The sequence below is a fragment of the Saimiri boliviensis genome, chromosome 1 (assembly GCF_048565385.1).
Source record: "Saimiri boliviensis isolate mSaiBol1 chromosome 1, mSaiBol1.pri, whole genome shotgun sequence".
Taxonomy (NCBI): domain Eukaryota; kingdom Metazoa; phylum Chordata; class Mammalia; order Primates; family Cebidae; genus Saimiri; species Saimiri boliviensis.
The window spans coordinates 94,443,812-94,467,261 of NC_133449.1; the positions used below are offsets into that span (position 1 = coordinate 94,443,812).

Consider the following 23,450-nt stretch of genomic DNA (forward strand, 5'->3'; position numbering starts at 1 on the left):
CTCCCCGGAGGTTGGCTCAATATGCAGCACTTGGCTTCCTAGAATAACTAAGTCCATTTTCAAATGTTGGCAGCTGTAACTGCCACCCCCACGGTCCGGCACTGCTAACTTCTATCTGAAAGGATTACGCATTCCATTGCTCCTCACCTTAAATCTGGCAGCATTTTTGTCCACCACTGAGGACACCTCAGGTTTACAGCACAACGCACAAGCTGATACAGGAAGACACACATACCACACACTTCTCTCTGCTTGCCTGTGCCAAGAATCCTTCTCGTCTGTGAAAGACAAAAGTGTTGGTTTTGGACGCCACCACCAAATAATAGCGTAGGATGTGACACGTTTCCCGGAGATTAGCAGTCAAAACTTTACAGACTTCAAAAGGCATCACCCTGCTAAATCTGCTAACAGGTAGCTTAGCACCATTCAAGTGATATCTACTGAGAGACTGGTGCTGTCAGAGACCCTCCATTAAAATAGGTCATGGCCCCTGACACAGACTCCCATTCAGTTTAACCCTCACGTCTCCAACTGCCCAGAGACTGATCACGGACCCTCCAGAAGAAGAGAAAACAATTCATTATGCAGCTGTGTGGGGTTATCTGCTCAGGGAAAGCAGGGTGTGCAAGTTATGACTGGGAATTTCCAAGTCATGTAATCCTCATGTTGTCACGAGAACGGGAAGCAACTCCCGATAACCTACCTGGGTTTAAGACTGCCCAGGTGTTCTCCCAGCTGGCAAGCTGCCTCTCTGGCCTCTGCTTGATTCCTTTTGGGAAACAAAACTGTCTCACTGCCATTCCGCTCTGAATCTGATTCTGGGTTGGACTTGTTAGTTAGCAAACTTCTCCTGTGTCTTGATTCTGGTGTGACTCCTGAACTCTGTCTGGGTCCTGCCTTCTGGATGGCAGACTCAGCTTCCAGCTCTGTCTGAGTTCGCAAAGTGATCTCGGCATCCCCAGCCCAGCCTGGTATCTGGGCTGAGCTCCTGGTATTCCTGATCTTCAGCAGTGTCCCTTCATTCCGGTGAACTTGGCGCAGGCCTTCGTGTGGGCGCCCAGGCATGAGTCGGCTTGCTCTCCTGGCTGAGATGCTAGGGCAGGTTTCCCGGGCAGGAACTGTGGCTTTGTTACCTGCTTCATGGAAAAGTGCAGCCATGTGTTTTTCCAGTCCGAATCACACAGGCAGCTCCAGGTCTTCAGGGGAATCAAGAACAACCAGCCTTAAGATGGCTCCAAGGTGGATTTTATATCACCCCTTTGCATTATTTTTCTGGGACAAAGAGCCTAGATGGGCATGGGAACAATAATATCACATTATTTACTAGCACATCAGAAATGGGGCTCTCTCAAACTATGAACAAAATAGTATTATTGATCCTAATTCCATACACATATTTAAACTGGCAGCAAGCTGTTAAGTATGTTAATGCCTTTATTGTACAAAAATGTAAAATGTACCATTAACTTGGGGGCTGACATGAAGAGCTGACAAATCTCCCCTCTCCTTCCCTATCTGACTATCTTGCTGGGCTTATAGTGCCAGGGCCTACTTGGAATGGCCACAGCCACACATGAGCATCATGGGAGACCGTTGGGGGCAACTTCAGCTTCTTCTGAAACCATTCTCGACTTTCAGAACTCAGCAGGTGAATTATACCCAGCGCTCTTGTTTGCACAAAGAAATTGCACATCTGCCAAGTACAGACTCCTTGAACATTTCCCCAACAAAAACTTCCTTTGGCTTGCTTTCCCCGTAGTCTTTCTTTCCGTCACGCACCCATTTTTCCTGCAGAGGGTCTCCTGTTGTTCTTGCCGGGTCTGCTCTTCCCAGGTGGACTCTGAGCCTCCTTCTCTGTGAGCTAAAGCGTCATAGCATGAAGGCATTCTCCTCCACTGGGCCACAGCCCCTCCCCTCCACCATTCCTACCCCCACCTCCTGCTGCTTTCTTGCACCCACAGAGAGGGCACCATGACCTGGTGCTTCCTCTGCTCAGCCTGGTCTTCCCTCTGCTCAGCCTGGTTTCACGTTGGATGTAGGGTCCCTCTGAAACTGCTACCTCTCTTCTGAGAGCTTCAGATGGAAAGGGAAAGAAAGTAATCTTTCAAGACTCCGAGTCTAAACCCACTCCAGTTCTCACCTTCCTACACCAAAAATGCCACCCTAGCAGACGAAATATACTAATAAGACGAACATCATGGTGGTAAACAGGGTGGTAGTAGTGATGATGAGTGATTGCTTCCCCAAACTCCACACCTAGGATCCGGGTCATCAGCAGTACACTCACTAACTGTCTGCCCCATTAGTTCTGCTCCAGCCAGGACCTGCTGTCCTTTCTCTGCATCCGTGTGCCAGTTGTAAATGAGGAAGAGAGACCTGTCCAAAATAAACGAATTCTCGATACAAAGCCAACTGGCTGGGTGAAGGTGTACTTCTCGTAAAGGAAGGCTGTGAATCTGCAAGTGCCAAAGGGCTGGTTTCAGTGTTGGCTGGAAAGTGTTCTAAGGCAGTCTGCGCATGCTCGTGTCCACATTATGATTACATGACTTGGAAATTCCCAGTCATCCCTGTGGGTTCGGATGGTGCTAGTCGAGGAAGATGTGCATGTATTAGTCTAATCTATCTTTTGAAAATATTTACACATCCAAAATATGTGCAAGTGAGGGGAAAATACCAGTTTCTCGATCCAAGTGAATCCACCTTAAAATAGGTAGGGTTGAAAGGCAATGGTCTTATCTGGGCCATCCCTGCTGGCTGCCTGGCAAAAGCACACCCCAACTGTGGAGGGTGTCTCTGCAAAGCCACAGAAGGGTTGTTGTCATGGCAAGTAGGCCTGCTTCCACAAACGACACATACTCATGTTGGTAGAGATGAAAGAACCTTTATGGAATTTCTCGGGGAGACAGAATTTTTGTTTAACTTTGCATGTGACCATTTGTACAGACAGAAATTTTTTTTAAGCATTTGCTAGAAAATCAACACACTCCCAGCAGAAACTAAAGACATGAATTCTCCAGATAGAGTCCTAAAAATGAAGATGGTGGCTTCAGTTTGCAGAATGCAGACTTCAAGGAAGTCCCTCCATGAGTGACCTTCTCTGCGATTAAGGCCTAGGCTGATGGTGGTGGTGGTGGCGGCGGAGGAGGATTGGGGCAGGAGAAGCAGCCCCTCACTAGTGAAGAAAAAGCTGGACTCTGAGGCAGAAGCACCGCCCCAAGAACGTCCACATGCACACTTCCCTGCAGCTTCATTTTCAGCTCTTCATTGTACCTGTGGATGCTATAACCTGGGGGTTACTTCCATTAACTCAGGCAGAGATTCCCACTTTGTATCTGCTGACATCTGGAAGGCCAGGCTCTTGGCTTTGCTTTAATTCAGGTTAATTGCCAACTGGATCTCAGAGCAAAGCCCAGATAATGCAATTGCCTAAATGGGAAAGGGGCCTGATGTGTTTGATCTGAGCAGGGCCATAGAGAGCCAATGGATGGCAGCCTTATATTGGCTTAGGCATTTTCAAGAAAACTGAATTCAAGTCAGTGATACTGATCAAGTTGCAAAGTGCTGTGAACACAGATACAAATGTCTCAGTTCTTGCTCACAGTCTTTCCTCTGTTGTTATAAATATGGGAAAGAGGGTGTGGACTGGTCAAAAATGAGGCTATGATGGCTACTCAGGCAGCCTTCCTAGCGGGAATACTTTATTGGTCTAAGGATCAACAGGAGTCTGCCAGGCGGAAGAGAGTGAGGAAGGGAGTTCCAGGAGTCACAGGATGAAAGGCGTCTCCCCTCACTGGTGGAAGGTGGAAGGTGTGAGGTGCAAACGGAATGAGCGGGGAGGGCTCTCAAAGACTCTCCTGCGCATGATCGCAGCGTCTGCTTCCGTGTCCTCATCATTTTCCAAACGTATTCTTAGAAAAAGCAAACCTCTCAAGCATTCTCTCCATCTGCTTCTGGCCCGACCTGGAAACTCAAGGGACCAGAAGCAATACAGCAATACGGAGACCCTCCATGCCAAGAGGGTGGGAAGGAGAACTGAGTCCAGAAAATGTTAGCTAGACATTACAGCCATGTGCCAAAAGGAAATCGAATTTCAAGTTATTAAAAGGAAGACAAAAAAAGGTAAGAAGAGAAAAAGCCCTCGAGTTTAAAGATGGTTACATCAATAGTTGAGATATCTGATAGTGATTCACCGCTGGACCCCCTCCAGCCCCTCTGTGGAGACAGTGACTTCTCTGGTCTTCCTGAGGAGTAATTGCTCAGAATCTCTGACTCTGCACATGATTTCAGAGATATTTATAGAGTTAGGATGACCCAGAATTTTTGAAGGTTTTTTATTTTTGGCAAACAGTCCTACCAGGAGATGCTGAAGGTCAGGTATTTTAGAAAATCTGTTTCTGGTATTTCGGCAGTCAACTACTATGCAGTGAGGGAGAAAGAAGCTTGGTTGTTCCAGGAAACTCTGTTACGACTCCCGGGTCCAATTTTAAAGCACCTTCTGAAATACGTGAAGGATATTCCTACACTTGCTCTCTAGAAGAACTTAAAGCATAGCTTTTCTTCACACACAAATCTGTACCATGGGGCAGAATTAGCCACAGGAGACATTCTCAATTGTCAATCAGCCATAAAAATGGCTTGAAGTAAAAACAGATTATGTGAAATAATTCTTTAAAGTAAGAAAAGATGTGGTACATTGTTTGTTTCACAGATAAAGAAGACACAAAAAGGTGAAGGGTGTTACCTGTGGCCACACACACTGCTCCATAGGAGCTCCCGGGCCTGGAGCCCGCCCCTCCCTTGGCCAGTCCGGGCTCTTTCTGGCTAGACCATTTGGATTTTCTGTTAATGACCCTAATCAAAGCTGAAATAGCACAAAATGACTGGTGGCAGTGGAGAGAGAACCTGGGATTTCAAATTTTTAATGCTGACTCATAAAGCTAATTCACAAAGACTAACAGATTTCAGTGTAGTTTATTAAACATTCCTGCTGGGCATGGTGGCTCACACCTGTAATCCCAGCACTTTCGGAGGCCAAGGCAGGAGAATCACTTGAACCAGGGAAGGCAGAGTTTGCAGTGAGTGGAGATTGCCCCACTGCATTCCAGCCTGGGTGACAGTGAGATTCCATCTCAAAAATAATAATAATAAATAAAATAAACATTCTGAAAAACAAGTGAGGCATAAGACTCTCCCATTTCAAAAATTCCTGGAAGAATCTCCCATTTCAGATATTTTAGGGAATCAAATAGTTCATTCAAAAGAGAATTTTGCTAGGTTTGCACAGACTTTGGACATTAATACTTCCTTTAAATGGATTTTGGAATCATTGACAGAGGAAAAACAGGAGTAAAATAGCAAGAGAAGGCAAGCAGACACGTGAATAGATTGCTGCTGAAAAGGACTGAAATCAGAGACAAAGAGATCTCAAACAAGAGGCAAAGTGGTGTAGAGTCTACCTTAGAAATACTTTTCGTCTGAAACCATCCAGCAACATTTACTAGCCCAAATGAACCGTGAGTGTGAATACTTTCATTCTGTTGGTCATTGATGCACAAAACATAGCCTTTCTCAATGCAGTATCAAAGCCCACTGGAAACTTGTATCCAATGCTCCAAATAAACTCTAACCACGGATGGGAAACTCGGAATCATGGAGTTGTTTGTGGATTTGGCTCAAAGTCAGGCATGTTTTGAGGCTTTAAACACTGACTATTTGCATCCAATAAATCAGTTTGTGAAAAAGGAAAGAGGGAAGAATCGGGACATGGAAATTTTCTATCTCAAGAGAGAGCCAAGCATGTTCCCTCCTAACCAGAGCAGGGCAGAAGCCGGAAGGGAAGGAAAAGAGCCTGCCTTGCCCTTTGTGGAAAGCTGAGCTTTTCCTGAAAGTCTGACAGGCAAAGGAACAAAGTTTGAATCCTGCAAGATCATTGCTGTAACCAGATCAAGTTTCTCCTGTTTGCTGGAGGCCCTTGGGTGTCCCATCACAACTGCACCCAGCCCACGGGCACAGGCAGGTGCACACCCTGCCTGTAGAGTCATCTTCCATAAACTTTCCTGTTGGATCTGGGTAAATAGTGTTTTCAGAAAAAGCAAATCCAGCTTTCTGAGCCACCGCCCTGGGATCTGCTACTGTGTCATTAGAAGGCATGCAGGGACCTGCCTCCTGACCCCACTGCCAGGAGGGGAGCTGGTTTGATCATTCCTGACCCCTTCCCGCCAGCCTTTATGATCTTAGACACTTACTCACCTTCCAACCATGTGAGGCAGTCAAGAACGATTACCTCTGAATCAAGCACAAATCATCTACCAGTTTTTTGGCCAAGGTTTGAGTGGGAGGAACAGCTTGTGTGAAATCCTTTCTTAACGGTGACAAAATGCTTAAAAATCTTGATGGTAGTGGTCAGTCAGGGTAACAAACGCAAGGAGGTCTCACCCTCCCAGCTCATATTTTCATGTGTTCACTTTCTTCCTGGCAACGGTGAGGTCATCCTGATCCCCCGGGGTAGCCCCTCATCCAGGTAGGAGGCTGCTATTTGTCACTGCACAGATGGATCTAGCCCACCAGCAGCCGCCTGCTCCACCATAGGGTGGCAGTTTCGAGCACACTCCTAGAAACTCTGCCTTTGGCCTCTCCCAGAGAGAGAACTTTCAGCATTTGTACAGCTCAGACCCACTGGCTGCAGCTTTTCTACCTCCTGCTTACCTAGGTGAAGTAACTGACAGAGGAAGTAATACTTTCAACTGGATTTTAGAGTTCCTGAGTCTAGTCTATGTTTAGTCTATCTCTACTCCACTCTCCCTCCCGGACTCCAGAAACTGACATTTCATAGTTTCCTGGTAAATTACTGAGTCCAGAGTTGGAAGCCCTAAGGGGTATTTATTTTATTTCAAAGCACCTTTAGTCATCAGAATCACCTGGAGGGATTGTTAAAGCAGGAGCTGGCCTGAGTATGTGCATTTCTGACAGGTTTGCAGGGGATCCTGCTGCACCAGGGTTTGAGAGCTGCCGGCCACAGGTCTTTTCCTCTCTTTCCTCCCTTCCTAGCTGTCCCTTTCCCTGAAGCCCACCTGCAGAAGGGATGGGAGACATGGGCAGTGTTGTCCCATGAAGGAATGATAGGAGAATTGCAATAAACAAAAGAAGAACTTGAATAACTGATCACAATCACCATTGATCCTTTCCTCAGGAAATAGTACTTTTTAATGTTTTTTTTTTTTTTTTATTTTTCATGAACTAGCCTTTTATCCATAGCACAGAGGTTTTCTCTCAAGAAGATAATCTGTCATCTTTAGAACAAGATCTGAACTTAATTCTTCTTTCTGGTGGGAGTTAAGTCCATTTCCTTCTTATTCTGGATTAATTTCCCCTTTGCCATCAAATAAAAACAGAGGATTTTACTAAGCAAGGGCCTACTTCATGCCAAGTTAATGTGCTCAAAAGATCTTAGCCAGAATTTTACAAACTATATGTTATTAGTCCATTTTACGAATTAGCAAACTGGAGCTTAGGGAAGTCTTGTAGTTACTGGAGATCACAGAGCTGGTCACAGGCAGAACAGGGGTTCAAATCCTGGATTGACTTTAGAGATCAAGCTGTATTGCTATAGACAGTATTACACTTTCGATAGTGAAAAAGTTGTCACCAACAATTTTGTGATTTGTCACTCATTCAATACATATATTTATTAAGCACTTACTATATGCCATGCTCTATAATTAGGTCCTGGGAATATAATGATATACAACATGGAAATTTTCAAAACACATTTTCCTAGATTGTGTCATGAAAATTTATTTTTTAATAATTTGTCCTTCGATGGAATTGCTCATCAAAACATATACGTCATTAAACCCACAAATTGCATTCCCCACCTCTATTTCTTGCCAACCTCCTTTGACTTACTGTTAATCTCAGTTTAACCAGTTTGTTTCTTATTTTCCTTAAAGGAACCTGTGTTGCTTTTGTTTTAAAAATGTTTTTAGTTTTTGAACGGGTACAACATTAATATAGCTCAAAATTTACAAGAAACAAACAAAAACATGGATAGTAAAAATTAATCTCCTTTCCACCCCATAACCCCTAGCCACCCAGATCTCCCCAGAGGCAACCACTTGTAAGTATACATTCTCTTACCCACTCCTTTCTTTGTTTATGAACACAAATGGTTGGTTGCTACCTATAGAGTGTTCTCTACTTTTATTTTTCTCAGTTGATTTTGGAGATCATGCCAAATCAGTTATCTTGTTCGTTTTAACAGCTGCATATATAAATAATTCCAAAATGCATCATACTGTATTTAACTAACATGGTCCAGTGTTCTTCTATTATAAATAATTCTACAATGACTACTCTTGTGTGTATATTGTTTTACACATAAGCAAGTATATCTACAAGATAATTTCCTGTAAAGGGAAATGCTGGCTTAAGAGCAAATGGTATGTTCATCTGCAATTTAAGAAATGTTTCATTATGGAATTTTTTAAACATTACACAAACAGACAGACTAGTAAGATGAACTGCTGCATATCCATCATCAAGCTTCAGCAATTATCCACAATACATGGCTCAGAGTATTTCATATATGAAATACCCATTTTCCCCACCCCAAATTATTTTGAAACAACTCCAGACATAATGTTATTTCACCAGAAAATATTTTGGCAGTGTTAGGAAAAGCAAAAACTTAGGAAAAGAAAAAACTATGTATGTGTTTGTAATCACATTATCACCCCAAAAACAAATTGTTCATTAATACTAGCAAATGTCCTGTCAGTGTCATATTTTCCCAGATTGTCTCATGATTTTCTACTAGATTCTTTGATTAGAATCGAGTAAGATCCATACATTGCAGCTGGCTAAGTCTTTTTTTAATCTATTGGTTTCTTCCTCCATCTCTCTACTTTGTGTTTGTGCATTGTTGTAGAAACTGGGTATGTTTGCTCCCAGAATCTGGATTTTATTGATCCTATCAAATGACCATTGGGTCATTTAAAATGTTCTGCTACCCATTAGGTCAAAAAGAAAACACAAAATTAAATTGCAGAATTTCTTAATAATAAAACACAACATAGCTGAACCTATGTGACACAGCTAAAGCAGTTAGTAGAAGAAAAATAACAGAACTAAATAATTCTATTGGTAAAAAGCAAAGTTAAATGAATTACTCCCGTTAAGTCAGAAAGCTAAAAAAAAAAAATTAAAATGTAAGATAAAAGGAATCAGAAAGAAGATAAATGCAGAATGTTTCATCATTTTTAAGACTTGTTTTTACCAACTGAAGCTTAAGGCTCACCATTTGAGAACTACCAGACCATTTCCTAATTTGTAATGATACACACAACACACATCTAGATAGCCGTCAGAGAAGAGAGCCTTTTCTACACAAACTTAGCTCTGAATTTCAAAATAGTAGCCTGCCTTGACACTTAGTGGAAATTCAGGTAGAATGGCCTGACTCAGGTTTTCAGGGAAGCCTCCTGTTTCAAGGACATAGATGGAGTGGCGTCGCGGGGGAGGGCTGCATTCCGAATCTGCTTGGGTTTATGGCAAGTCTCAGTTCTCTGGAGTCACCTGAGCGACTGATGGAATGAGGGGCATTTCTGATCCTGTAATATGCTTACATGGCTTTGCTGTCTGCCAGACTCCAGTTCAAATCTTAGCTGGCACAGGTGGCCTTTGAGGTGGCCTTGAGCAAATCTCTCTGAGCTGAATTTTCCTAGTCATAAATCTGAGGTAAAACGTCTTTACCTTAAACGGGTGTGGATCAAATGAGATACCAAGTAGAACTAGTGCTCATTGAGTGGAAGCTAAGGTGATGAAACCCTTGATTCTCAAGTTCTGTGATTCCATGATGGAGATCCATGGGGACTACCAGACGGAGAGTATGAACTAAAAGAAAGCAATCAAAGAGTTCTTCCTGCCTGCTCTAGAGGTTATATTCCTATGAGCTGCCCTGAATGTTAAAAATAATACACCTGCCCTCAAAGTGCCCAGGACGTTCATTGTCCGCCGGTTTCTGCACGTGGACCGCTTACCTGCTCAGAAGCAAGAATTTCCACCACAACGCACCCTCTCCCAGGGATGGGCTTAGCCTGTGTTCTCCCTGCGACAGTGTTGGACAGTGCCATCTGTCCCTACCTAGCGTCAGTGTCACGCAGAGGGCCCGGGCTTGGAGTGTGGGAGGCACACTCCCAGCTCGCTTTTGTTTTCCCGCCCTGGAAGGGAATCCAGGATGTCTAAGTCGTCCCCTGGCTTCGAGAGGTGGGGATAGGGTCTTCCTTTAGTCCCCTCCCTAGTGGAACAAAGGATTCTTCATGGTCAGCTGTGGGGTTCATTTTGCGAAGAAGCATCTGCAGGGTAAGAAGGAGAACAGTCCAAGGTGCAAATATATCCCAGGCACAGGCCTCCTGAGAAGTGGCCCTATCCTCCCTCTCTCCGCCGCGCCCCGCACCTCCTCGGGCTTCGCGAGCGCCCCCACCCCCGGCCCCCTACTACCCGCCGCCCCGGGGCGCAGGCAGAGGTTCTGGCGTGAGCAGGCCCCTGCCACTGCGCCCCGGCCTCGTCCGAGACTCGCGCCCCACAGCCCACGCCCGAGGCGACGCTCCCGATAACCACGGTGCTCCAAGGACCCGGAGGGCACGAAGGAAGAGCCCTGGCGAACAAAGGGGACGGGTCGGGAGCGCCGCAGCCCGGGGCGGGGGCCCGGCGACCGCGAGGCCTGGGGGCGCCCGTCCCCCGCGCCCCACGCCCGGTGCCAGCGAGCCGAGGCGTGCGTTTCCTTATATGGTCAAATGACACGGCGGGGGTTCTCGAGGGCGGGAGCCGCGCTGGGCTGCACTCGGCCGGCCGCGGAGCTGCAGTCACCAGCCGCCCGCGCGCGCGCCCGGCCCGGAGTTCCCGGCCCGCTGCGGCGCGGTGAGTACCTCCAACCCCCGCGCCCCGGAGGGAGGGCGAGGGGCTTAGCCACCCGGGCTCGGAAGAGGGGGCCGAATCCCGGTGCGACACCGGGCGAGAGGGGAGCAGAGCAGGAGTTAGGGAGACTGGGGAGAGGGGAGCAGAGCTGGGGTCGGGGAGACCACGGGGAGAGGGGAGCCGAACCGTGCGCGGAGAAGCCGGGAGAAAGGAGCGGAGCTGTGAGGTACACCCGGGAGAGGGGCGCCGATCTCTGGGGGTCGGGGGTGGAAAGACCTTGGGGAGAGGGGAGCGGAGCAGTGTGGGGGGGTTGACTCTGGGGGCGCTGGAGCTCAGAGGAGCCCACCGACCCATCCGCAGAAGGCGGACTGCAGTCCACTTCCTCACCAGGTGGGGCACCGCCATGCGGGCAGGGGCCGGGCGAGCCCGGGCAAAGGCTGGCCGCGGGTCCAAGCCGCGGGTGCAGGGAGGCGACGCTGTGCCCCTGCTTCCAGACCCGACTCCCGAGCGGGTTGTCCTGGCATGGTGGTCTGCGCGGGGGTGTCCGGGCTGTTTTTCTTTAGTAGGAATAAATGGAGTTTGCAGAGTGACCTCGCTCCTTGACTCGGGTAGACGTTTAGTAACTGAACCATTTGGTTTTTTAAAAATGGCTTATTTTAAATGAAAAAGATTAAGTTTTTCTTAAGTCACACTTATGTGATAACTCAGCCTACCAGAAATTGAGGGAAGAAAATATTGAGTGTTTTTCTGATTTTAAATGAATCAGTCATATTTACTTTCATATCCCCAATCGGGTTTTCAGTGGAACTAGGCTAACCCGGTTAGCTGAAATGTGTAGCTGGCCTCCAGGCAGTAGTGAACTTAGCGCTGAACTTAAGGCCTGCACTCCCTTCTACATATTTTGGAAGATAATAAATCACAATTTGGGCTTAGAATCAGGAGAACTGTCTTTAAAACACAACTCCAAATACATCTCACATATTTGGTGCTGACTCTACTAATGAGTGTCTTATAATAATAAAGAAAAGAGGTTTTGTACTATCCTGAAGATGTTTTAGACCAAAAAAAAAAAAAAAAAATTTGCAGCAAGTCTTAGAAGTACAGGAATTCCTACCAATTAAAATCTATCAAACTTTAACAAAACCAAACTCAAAGAACATTTTATTGTGCATTTATATAAATTTTTTTCAGGTGTTACTGAATTTGGATCACCCCTCAATTTAGAAGACCATCAGTGAATGCATAGAATTGTGTTTCCATGGTGTTTATTAGCCTGCCATAGTTTAAAATGCGTTTACGCTGTCACACGTCAATGAAGGCTAATGATGGGCATACTACAGACCAGGAACTGTTCTGGGCACGTAGGTTCCTCCTCATTTTAGTTTACCGTCTCATGAACAGCCACAAGGAGATGCGGTAGGCTAGAGGATGCTGGGGACTGCATCTAGGCGGCCTGAATTCACATTGGGGTTCCTTAGCCTGTGCAGTGTGGGCCAAGTCACTTAAGTTGTCTTCACTGGGAAATGGGGACAATGCTGTTGTCTTTTTGGCTGGGTTGTTTAAAAGGCTGCACATCATAGACAGTGTATACATATTTGATAGCCTCATTTTTACAGGTAAAGACACTGAAAACAAAGATCAAAGCAACTTTAACTCAGGGTTTCTCAGCCTGTAAATGGTAGCTCTGAGATCTGATCCCAGGCGGCTTAACTCAACAACTTGAGTTCTAACCACTAAACACACCAAGGGAGGAACATTTGAACATTTCTTTTTTTAAAAAAACATTTGAATATTTCTATGAGGTCTTATGCTGTGTACTTTGACCCAAGATTGCTTGTTAAGCCACTTCCAGTACTGAAAGCTATTTAAATTGCAGTCAAAAACACCCAGTAGAATACTGCAAAAAAAAAAAAAAATTAGACTGGCTATTAGGAGGAGTTTATTCCTGTCCTGTGCCAAGGGCCAGTTACTCAGTCTCTGTGACTCAGGCTGCCTCCTTCGTCAGCATAGGGTCTGAGTTGGTAAGCTGTTCTCTGACTCAGATGCCATGAGGCACAAAGTTCCTTGAGCTTGGGTGAATGGAAACATAAGACGTTGAGTTCTTCTGTGTAGTTTTATCATGAGAATTTTATCAAAGCCACATTTATTAAGTGTTCATCTCAGGTTGCATTATACTGAGGTCGCTTCCTCAAGATGACCATCTAAAGCAAAATGCATATGCTTTCACAGGTGGCTGAGAACTGAGTCTTCCTGGAGACTAGGCTGGCATTTTGACTTTGGGGTGAATCAAGTGAATTTCCTCTGTCATCCAGCATTGTGGATTCCAGTTTTAGCTCCTGTGATGGTTACTTTCATGTGTCAGCTTGACTGGCCATGTGGTGCCCAAACATTTGGTCCTGTGTTCTGGGTGTGTCTGGGAGGGTGTTTTGGATGAGATGGACATCTGAGTGGGTAGACTGAATAAAGGAGGTTGCTCTCCATAATGTGAGTGGGCCTTGTCAAAACAGTTGAAGGCCTGAATAGAACAGGAAGACTGAGGAAGAGGGAACTCCTCCAGCTGGACTGCTTGAGCTGGGAACTTTGTCCTTTCTGCCTTTGGACTCAGACTGAAACATTGGCTCTTCTTGGGTCTATAGAGTCTGCTGTTTTCAGACTGCAACTTGCACCATCGGCTTTCCTGGGTCTCCAGCCTGTTGACTGCAGGTCTTGGAACTTTCTTACCTTTGTAATTGCATGAGCCATATCATTGCAATAAATCAATGTATATCTCTTATTGGTTCTATTTCTCTAGAAAACCTACTGCTATAGCTCTCTTGTAACATTTACTTAAAAATTCTCCCTACCAGCTGTCATTCTCTCTTTTTTTAAGATTTGATCACTACTCTGCTCCTAGGAGTCTTGGCTTTCCTCTTGCGGTTAAACATGCTTCCTGCATGGGGATGTCACGAGGGGTCTGGAGCAGCATCTGGTCTCCCAGGTCCAACCCAGTGCTCATGGGTGGTGTCACACCTGGTGTGAACTCAGACTTCACACTCGTTCTCAGCCTTCATGACTCACGCCTTTACTGCCCCGTTTCTGTCTGCAGCTTCAAGATCCTCCAGGCATACGGTCCTGAGTGAGGTGAGGGACATCTGTGGCAGAAGCAGTGGCCTTCTTTTCATGGGTAAACAGAAGTAATGACAGATTGTCCTTGTAGTATGTAAATATGGAGCTTGTTAGCCAACAAGGAAATAGACCTGTCTGTTTGGGTTAATACAACTTTTGGAACCAGTAAGAAGCCAACAGTCAATGAATGAAGCAGAAGGAAGCGTGCAAGCCTCTTGGGACAGAGTCCTCTTGCAGTACACCAGAGGAACCCCACAGAGTGGCAGGACTGCAGTGAGAAGGAGGCAGCCAGTTATTCACGGAAGTTGCTGGACGTCAAGGGAAAGGCCAGCATGGGGGTGGGGGGTCATAGGCACCTCAGATATCCAAAAGAGTCAACAGCGAGCGGCACTTAGGAGGAGAGAGAAGAACCTTGCCATGAGCGAGAGTGGGTGTTTTCGTTTTGTAGGTGTAGAAGAGTTCAGAACTCACTTAGGGAAGGCATGGTGGAGCGATAGCAAGCAAGGTGCGGTCTCCCTCTGTCCCCACACTGGTATGATTGATGGGCGTGAGGCCACCCACCATTCTAGCCTGTGCATCTGTGGTTGTCCTGCATTGCTGCAATTGACATGTTTTGGAATTAAATGACACAATGGGATCTTAAAGGTGATTTAAATTATTTGGAACTAAGGCCAGGCATGGTGGCTCACGCCTATAATCCCAGCACTTTGGGAGGGCAAGGCGGGCAGATCACAAGGTCAAGAGATCAAGACCATTCTGGCCAACATGGTGAAACCCCATCTTTACTAAAAATACAAAAATTAGCTAAGCATGGTGGTGTGTGCCTGGGGTTCCACCTACTTGGGAGGCTGAGGCAGGAGAATCACTTGAACCCAGGAGGTGAAGGTTGCAGAGAGCTGAGACCACACCACTGCACTCCAGCCTGATGACAGAGCGAGACTCCATCTCAAAAAAAAAAAATTATTTGGAGCTGGAACTAGACTGGAACTCCTTCATAGACTGTTTTATCTCACCTCACAGAGTACATGGGAAACGGTGGTTACTCAACACATTCTTGTCTGCTGGGTTCAAAAGGCTGAAGGACATCAAAACGCATGTAACTCTCTTGTAGTCATGGACTTCAGATCAGAAACTTGATATTTATTGTTTTCCCATTTCTTTTTTTTATTCAATATTCAAAGAATAATTCAGAAGACAGCAGTTTACCTTATTCAAGCATTGCCTCACACAGAACTACCAGAGATGAAGATTTTTATTTATTTATTTTTATTTTTAGCTGGAAGTTACCAGTTTATGTAAATTACAATATACCTCTGACACCTGCCTGTACACGCATGTAGTAAAGGCTCATAAAATTAATCTGTAAATATATTATACGGTAGGAAGCATAGTCAGTTTTACATCTTATAAACTAAGATTGTTTAAAATCCAACAATTTAAAATAGATTTCAAGTGGATGCTAGATATACCTTTTTCTTTCTTTTTCTCTTTCTTTCTCTCTTTCTCTTTCTCTCTCTTTCTCCTTCTTTCCTTCCTTCCTTCCTTCCTTCCTTTTTTCGAGACAGGGTGCACTGTGTTGCTCAGGTTGGAGTGTAGTGGCTATTCACAGGTGCCATCATAACTCATTATAGCCTCACACTCCTGGGCTCAAGCAGTTCTGCTGCCTCAGCCTCCCAGGTAGTTAGGACTGCAGGCACACACCACCATTTCCAACTGATACAAGTTTTTTTTTTTTTTTCTTTTGTAGAGACTGGGTCTTACACTATGGCCCAGGCTGGAGCATAGTGGCAGCCCTGCAGCTCACTGCAGCCTTGAACTCTTGGGCTCAAGTGATTCTCTCACTTTAGGAAGTCCAAGGCTTGATCCATTATTCTAGTTTATAAAACAGCAACTTGCCTTGACCTGATGGCCCTCTCCATTTCATCAGAATATCTATTTAAAACAGACCATTTAGCTACATGAATGAAGAGTGTTGGGAGTGAGCTGTTTTTGTGTGTAGATACTCCCATCCATAGAAAAACAAAATGGTGCAGGGTGTTCTCAGAGCACATTTCCAGGTGTGAGAGTCCCGTGATTTAGGCACCGCATGTCTGTAGAACATCAGCGCCTTCTGCTGACACCTGGAGCCTGTGTTGGGGATCTGTGTGTTCTTCCCAAAGCTGGCATGACTCCCAGCTGGCTTTTTGCTTCTTGACCTGGCCGGGCCTCATCCTGGACTGTGCAGCTGTGTGTTCACATGGGATTGGAGTCCAAACACAATAAGAAGAGTTCTATCCACTGTGAAAGCAGCAGCTTATCTGGAAGGAGGGATGAGGGCAGTGATGGAAGCTCGTGATGCCATATGCCAAAGCACAGTACACATTGCGTTTGCTATGCAGAGTGGATTGTTCACATAATATGTTCCTCATTTTTCATGCTTAATTTTCGCCTGTATGTTTGTACTCTGACATGTTTGTATTCATCCACCCATTCATTTATTTGTTCATCCATTCCACAAGTATTCTGAAAGACCCTGGTCCTGTGTGTGTTCCCTGCTGGCGGGGTCTCAGCAATAGGTAGTGGGCACCCTTCCCAATGCTTATGGTTGGTAGAGGACAGGGCGATTGCATGAAAACGTTGCACTTTTCTAATATATTTTTTAAAAGAGCCCACATAGACAGTTTTCCTGATTGGAAAGCTCTGATTGATTACTGATAAGCAATTGAATGTCCCATGCAGATCCCTGGTGGCATCTAAAGATCCAGGAACTGACTTTATACCAAAGCCGCTTCTGCACGTGTTGGACATTCACAGATTTCTCCTTAGGAAATGAGTCTCCTACAGCAGGGTTCATAGGGAGAAGCACTTTGGGGTTCTAAGGGGGAGAAGAACATGGGCCCTTTGGGGTCAGATCAAAGTAAGTAGTCAATAAAGGGTTCATTGAAAAGGATGCTTGAAGGAGACTTCTTTTGCAAATCTGACCTCTTCAGGCTTTGCTAGCAGGGATCAGTCAGGCTCCTGGAACTCGAAGGCCTGACCTAGCAAGCCAAGGGAGGCTGGCAGCCCTTCCTTTGATTAAAATCTTTCTGGTGTAAAAAAAAAAAAAAAATTAGCCGAGCATGGTGGCTCATGCCTGTAATCCCAGCTACTTGGTAGGCTGAGACAGGAGAATCGCTTGAACCTGGGAAGTGGAGGTTGAAGTAAGCTGAGATAGGGCCACTGCACTCCAGCCTGGGTGACAGAGTGACACTCCGTCTCAAAAGAAGTGAGCTTCCTGGTGTGCAGGGTCTTTGCCTCCCTTCTGCCTCCTTTCATGTACCCGCCCCCTTCCTTTCAATGTCCTGTCACCACCCCTCTCCTCTTCCCTTTACTCTTTCTGTTTTCTTTTTCACTTTATGTTCCTCCAGCTTTGACATCTTTCCCGCCCATACTTTGTTTTAGGTTTGAGTCTGAAGATTTAAAAATGAATCACATTGATAAGCTTGTGAACTTTTTTTTTTTTTTTTTTTTTTTTGAGACAGAGTTTTGCTCTTCTTGTCCAGGCTGGAGTACAATGGGGCAACCTCCGCCTCTGGGTTCAAGCAATTGCCTGCCTCAGCCTCCCGAGTAGCTGGGATTTCAGGCGCCCACCACCACACCCAGCTAATTTTGCGTTTTTAGTAGAGACAGGGTTTCACTATTTTGGCCAGGCTGGTCTCGAACTCATGGCCTTGTGATCCACCTGCCTCGGCCTCCCAAAGTGCTGCGATTACAGGTGTGAGCCACCGTGCCCAGCCCACTTGTGAACTTTTAAGATTAATGTGAATTGTTAGTAGTAGCTGTGCATTGTTGCTCCCTGGCCCCCTGAGCCTGTATTCTTACATCTTTCTTTTCCTTTTCCTTTTTTTAAATTATTTTTTTAAGACATGGTGTCTGTTGCCCAGGTTGGAGAGCAGTGGTGCTATCACGGCTCACTATAGCCTCAACCTCCTGGACTCAAGGTATCCTCCCACCCCTGCCTCCTGAGTTTCGGGGACTACCGGTGCATGCCACCTGCCACCACACCTGGCAAAATTTTTGTGCTTTTTGTAGAGTTGGGGTTTCTCCATGTTGCCCAGGCTGGTCTTGAACTCCTGGGCTCGAATGATATGCTTACTTCAGTCTCCCAAAGTACTGAGACTACAGGCAAGAGGCCCTACACCCAACCTATTCTAATATCTGGTCAAATCTGGGATGGTGAGAGACTCAGAGATCAAAGCCTTCTCTGGGCCATCCCCAGACCTGCGAGCTGCACCTAGCACCTGTCTCACCGATTTAGTTCCCTTGGCCTGGAGTCAAGCCTGTACCCTAAGATCCAGCTTTTTCAAATACCCTGGCTATTCAGGACCGATGCGGGAATGACATCAGGGAAGGATTTTGCTTGGTGAGGAATAAGAACTCCAGGAAACTGTGATTTGGAATTTGATTCAATGAAATAAGGAGGGGTTGCGCCTTATATTTGGGTAACTCCCTGTAAGCTGTTGCCTGATGCTTTCAGCATTCCTGTGTACCAGCTAAGGGGTAGGAATTATTGGTAACCTGTGGATGTGGAAGGATGTGGAGTTCAGAGAGACTACGTGGATTGTACACAATTAGGTTTATATGTTTTTATGGAACCAGGATGTCTTATTTTTATTTGAAGAAATGATTCAGAAATGGACTCTGATACCCTGATACATTTTTTAGGAGTCACTGCCCTCAGTTTTCCATAGTCAAGGCAGGCTTCCATGCAGTAAACTTTCACTGGGCTGTCTGTCTCCCGGCTGCCTGCGAGGCACATCCAAGTTCATGAACAAGGTACCCAGGCCCTCATTGCCCTGGCTGTTGACTGGGTCTTTCATCTTCCTGGGCTCTCTGGCTACCCTACTCTGTCATTTCTCTGGATTTACCTCCCTACCCCTTGACTTAACCTGCCATATCACCTGCCTGACCTTTTCCCAGCACAGGTAGTGTCTTCTCTGTAACACCTGCCTACTCTCTCAGGGGCTCCTCCTCTGTGTGCCCATCATACCTGTACACCTCCAGCATGCCTTGGGTACAGGGCTTGGCAATCTGTTTGGTATATATCTCTTTTCCTCACTAGATAACAAGTTCCTTGAGGGGAGGGGCCTGCATCTTATTCATCTTTGCATCTTCAGCACTTTTCATGGCATTAGATACATAGTTCCAGCTCAACCAATGTTTCTTCAATGAATGAATGAGCAGTCAGGTAATCATGGGACTTAAAAAATGCAAGTGGCTTGTGCCTGTAATCCTAGCACTTTGAGAGGCCAAGGCGGGCAGATGACTTAAGGTCAGGAGTTGGAGACCAGCCTGGCCAACATGGTGAAACTCCATCTCTACTAAAAAAAAATTTCAGCCGGGCGCGGTAGCTCAAGCCTGTAATCCCAGCACTTTGGGAGGCCGAGGCGGGTGGATCACTAGGTCAAGAGATAGAGACCATCCTGGTCAACATGGTGAAACCCTGTCTCTACTAAAGATACAAAAAAATTAGCTGGGCATGGTGGCACATGCCTGTAATCCCAGCTACTCAGGAGGCTGAGGCAGGAGAATTGCTTGAACCCAGGAGGCGGAGGTTGCGGTGAGCTGAGATCGGGCCATTGCACTCCAACCTGGGTAACAAGAGCGAAACTCCGTCTCAAAAAAAAAAAATAAATTTCAAAAATTAGCTGGGCGTGGTGGTGCCTGCCTGTAATCCTAGCTACCCTGGAGGCTAGGAGAATCACTGAAACCCGGGAGGCGGAGGCTACAGTGAGCTGAGATCATGCCACTGCACTCCAGCGTGGGCAACAGAGCAAGACTCCGTCTCAAAAAAAAAAAAAAAAAAAAAAATGCAAGTTATAGGAGATTTCTAATGTAGGACAATAGGCATACTTTTAAACACATTGTAATAGAAGGGAAACTCTGAGCTTGCTTATTAGCTTATGGACTGTTATTCTGATGCTCGGAGTTTGTGCTGTATGTAACTGTATAGAATTCCTTCAGGGGCCTGTTTTGGCACGGTGGGTCCTGCTGTGCTCCTAGGTAGCAGCGGGTGCTCATTTTATGCCCTGCCCTATTGGTTTGAGTAGAAATGCTCTCTGTTGATTGTAGAACTCTAATGAGTTATTAGAAGATGAGCACCCTGCACTTTGGGAGGCCGAGGCAGGTGGATCATGAGGTCAAGAGATCGAGACCATCCTGGTCAACATGGTGAAACCCCGTCTCTACTAAAAATACAAAAAATTAGCTGGGCATGGTGGCGCGTGCCTGTAATCCCAGCTACTCAGGAGGCTGAGGCAGGAGAATTGCCTGAACCCAGGAGGCGGAGGTTGCGGTGAGCCGAGATCGCGCCATTGCACTCCAGCCTGAGTAACAAGAGCGAAACTCCGTCTCAAAAAAAAAAAAAAAGAAGATGAGCAACACGGTAGAAGAGGGATCCACCACTCTCAGAAATAGCTCTGTAGAGTTGGGAGCTGAACCACAGGGCCAAATGCCTCCTCCCAGGTGGACTCACTGAGCACATAGCAGCTGCTACTGTTCCAGCTGGGACCTGGTATCACATTCATCACATCACTGATGATGACATTCATCATGATGACATTCATAATTTCAGTTGTACTTTGAGCAAATGTGGAACCCTACTTATTTTCAGAGTTTACTCCCTTAGATTTTTTTTTTTTCTGTCCTGGTCCTGTAGAATCAGAGGAGGTGGAAAACACATACCAGGTATACGAGTATCATGATCATGATTCTTACCTCGGAGGAAAACAGATGTACCCCTTTCACCAGCTGCCAACAGAAATGGAGCTCTGCTGAGATTGACAGAGAGTGTAGACCGTCTCCCTTCCCCAGCTGGGCTGGTGCTTGTCCTGACCCACACAGACGGCCTTTTGAGTTAGATTGGGCGTTCATTTTCTCTAAGTCAGATGGCTATTTGAGAAAGCTCAGTGGACCCTCTTTTTCATAAATTTGCCTGGGTTTCAGTTTTTCCATCCATAGAATGAGGAAGTTGTCATAGATAATCTGGGGATTTGTTTCCAGCTTTTACAATTCCACAATTCATTGTTTTCTGTCCTTTCATGGTTCTTATTTCAAATTCCCAAATTATTATTCTTACGTTTGTGGGTGCAGAATGAGCAGTGAGCCTCTTGTCCCACAGCTAAATGGCACCCTTTATTGAAAAAATATATATGTTGGAAAAACAGATCTCAATTGCGATGAAATAAATGACAGCCACTTTCAAGGCCCCAATAACTGAACAATTACAGGAAAGCATTGAATCTTATGCCAGCACGGCTGCTGCAATCAGAGAGGCCTCAGTACAAAGAATATTTATATGTTGGGTTTCAGAATAAGTGCTCAAGAGCCTCATCTTGCGATGTTATCACAAGAATGTCCAGACAATGTTTTCTTTAACTCCAGGAAGAGTGATTTAGAAGGTCGGATCTTGCCACATGTGTCCAGCTGGGTATTCATTGCTCTTGAAAAAGAATTATTCTGTAAACACAGAAATATCCAAGAATGGTTACTTGAAAGATGATCCTTTCTTTGCTTACAGTTGTCAGGACCATGTATACTCAATAGTACAAAAATAATAAACACTATCAAATTTACTATAACAGTAAACCAGGCAACAGTATTTTATTTGCATCAGAAGGTCTGATTCTGGGATTTCACTCTCCTATCGTTTGAAAACTGCAAATTGAATCAAGTTTTCTTAGAGTCTGGGAAACCTTGCTGAGAGTTACATAGCCAACCAGTGTACCTATTTTCTTTTTCAGAGACAGAGTCTTGCTCTGTTGCCCAGGCTGGAGTGTGGTGGTGCAATCTCAGCTCACTACAACCTCCACCTTCTGGGTTCAAGTGATTCTCCTGCCTCACCCTCCCACCTAGCTGGGACTACAGACTTGTGCCACCACGCCTGGCTCATTTATTTTTCTTTTGTATTTTTAGTACAGATGGGGTGTCACCATGTTGGCCAGGCTGGTTTTGTACTCCTGACCTGAGGTGATCCACCCTTCTTGGCCTCCCAAAGTGCTAAGATTACAGGCATGAATGACCACGCCCAGCCCAGTGTGCCTATTTAACAACAGAGAAAACTTTCCACTTTTAGCCAATGGAATATTTCCGTTTATTCCTGAAGAAAATTGTCTGTGTTTTTAATGCCCTACGGACTTTTCTCCACCGCAGCTATTCCTGCGGTAGGCTTTTTCTCTCCAGGATCGTTCTAACATGATTTTATAGGAACGGTCATAGAGGAGGGGCCCGTCCCTTACTGCTCATGCATGCCATGTATTCATCCTAGAAAAATGCCATGTGCTGGGCGTGGAGTTGCATTTTTTTAAACTCTTATTTTAGGTTCAGGGTACCTGGGTAGTTTGTTATACAGGTAAACTCGTGTCACAGGGGTTTGTTATACGTATTATTTCATCACCCAGGTATTAAGCCCAGTACCCAATTGTTATCTTTTTTGGCCCTCTCTCTCCCATCCTCCCTCTCTGCTCAAGTAGACCCGTGTCTGTTCCCCTCTTTGTGTCCATGTATTCTCATCATTTAGCCCCCACTTCCAAGTGAGAACATGCAGTATTTGGTTTTCTGTTCCTGCATTAGTTTGCTAAGGATAATGGCCTCCAGCTCCATCCATGTTCCTGCAAAGGACATGCTCTCATTCTTTTTCGTGACTGCATATAGTATTCCATGGTGTATATGTAGCACATTTTCTTTCTCCAATCTGTCATTGATGGGCATTTAGGTTGATTCCATGTCTTCCGTATTGTGAAGAGTGCTGCAATGAACATTCATGTACATCTGTCTTCATGGTAAAATGATTTGTATTTCTATAAATGGGATTGCCAGGTCAAATGGTAGTTCTGTTTTTAGCTCTTTGAGGAATCGCCGTACTGCTTTCCACAATGGTTGAACTGATTTACATCCCCACCCACAGTGTGTAAGTGTTCCCTTTTCTCTGCAACCTCACCAGTGTCTTGTTCCTATTGGAAGAGCTCTTTCCTGTTGCCCAGAGAGCCATTAACTGCAGCCACTGCATTTCTAAGTGTTTGATGTCGTTGCTCTGGGAAGTGAGCATTTCCCTTTATCCAGCTCTCAGGGTACCTGGGCAGCTGCAGGGTAATCTTTCCCACAGGGAGCAATGATTATCATCCTCAGGGACTTTGGCAGTTTTTCTTGTGCAAGGTCAGATCGCACTTCCCAATGCAATACCGAGGCCAAGGTAAGAGTACCCTCATAGGATCTAATCTCAGGTTTCCCAAGTCAGATCTCCCTCCCTTTTGCCACTGTGGTTTCTTCCTATGCAAATCATGAATCATAAAGAGGAGCTCATGGAAAATCTTTTTATAGCAATGGACATATTATTTCTATGCCTGCCTTTCTATTTTGGGGGCAGGGAGAAGGGGAAGATGCAAGACCGGGTCACAGCTAGACAGGATGGGGGC

General features: G+C 45.6%; 1 protein-coding gene across 2 annotated transcripts in view; it reads left to right on the forward strand.

Moving 5' to 3' along the window:
• Positions 1-23,450, forward strand: part of FHL2 (four and a half LIM domains 2) — a 79,209-nt gene that overhangs the window by 26,250 nt on the left and 29,509 nt on the right. Inside the window, exon 1 of one of the 2 annotated variants that reach the window (XM_003922780.4) lies at positions 10,856-10,917. The exons of the other annotated variant lie outside the window; for it this stretch is intronic. The gene's annotated coding sequence lies outside the window, so the exon portion shown is untranslated. Of the gene's footprint in view, positions 1-10,855; positions 10,918-23,450 lie in introns of those variants that run through there. 2 annotated transcript variants of the gene reach the window in all.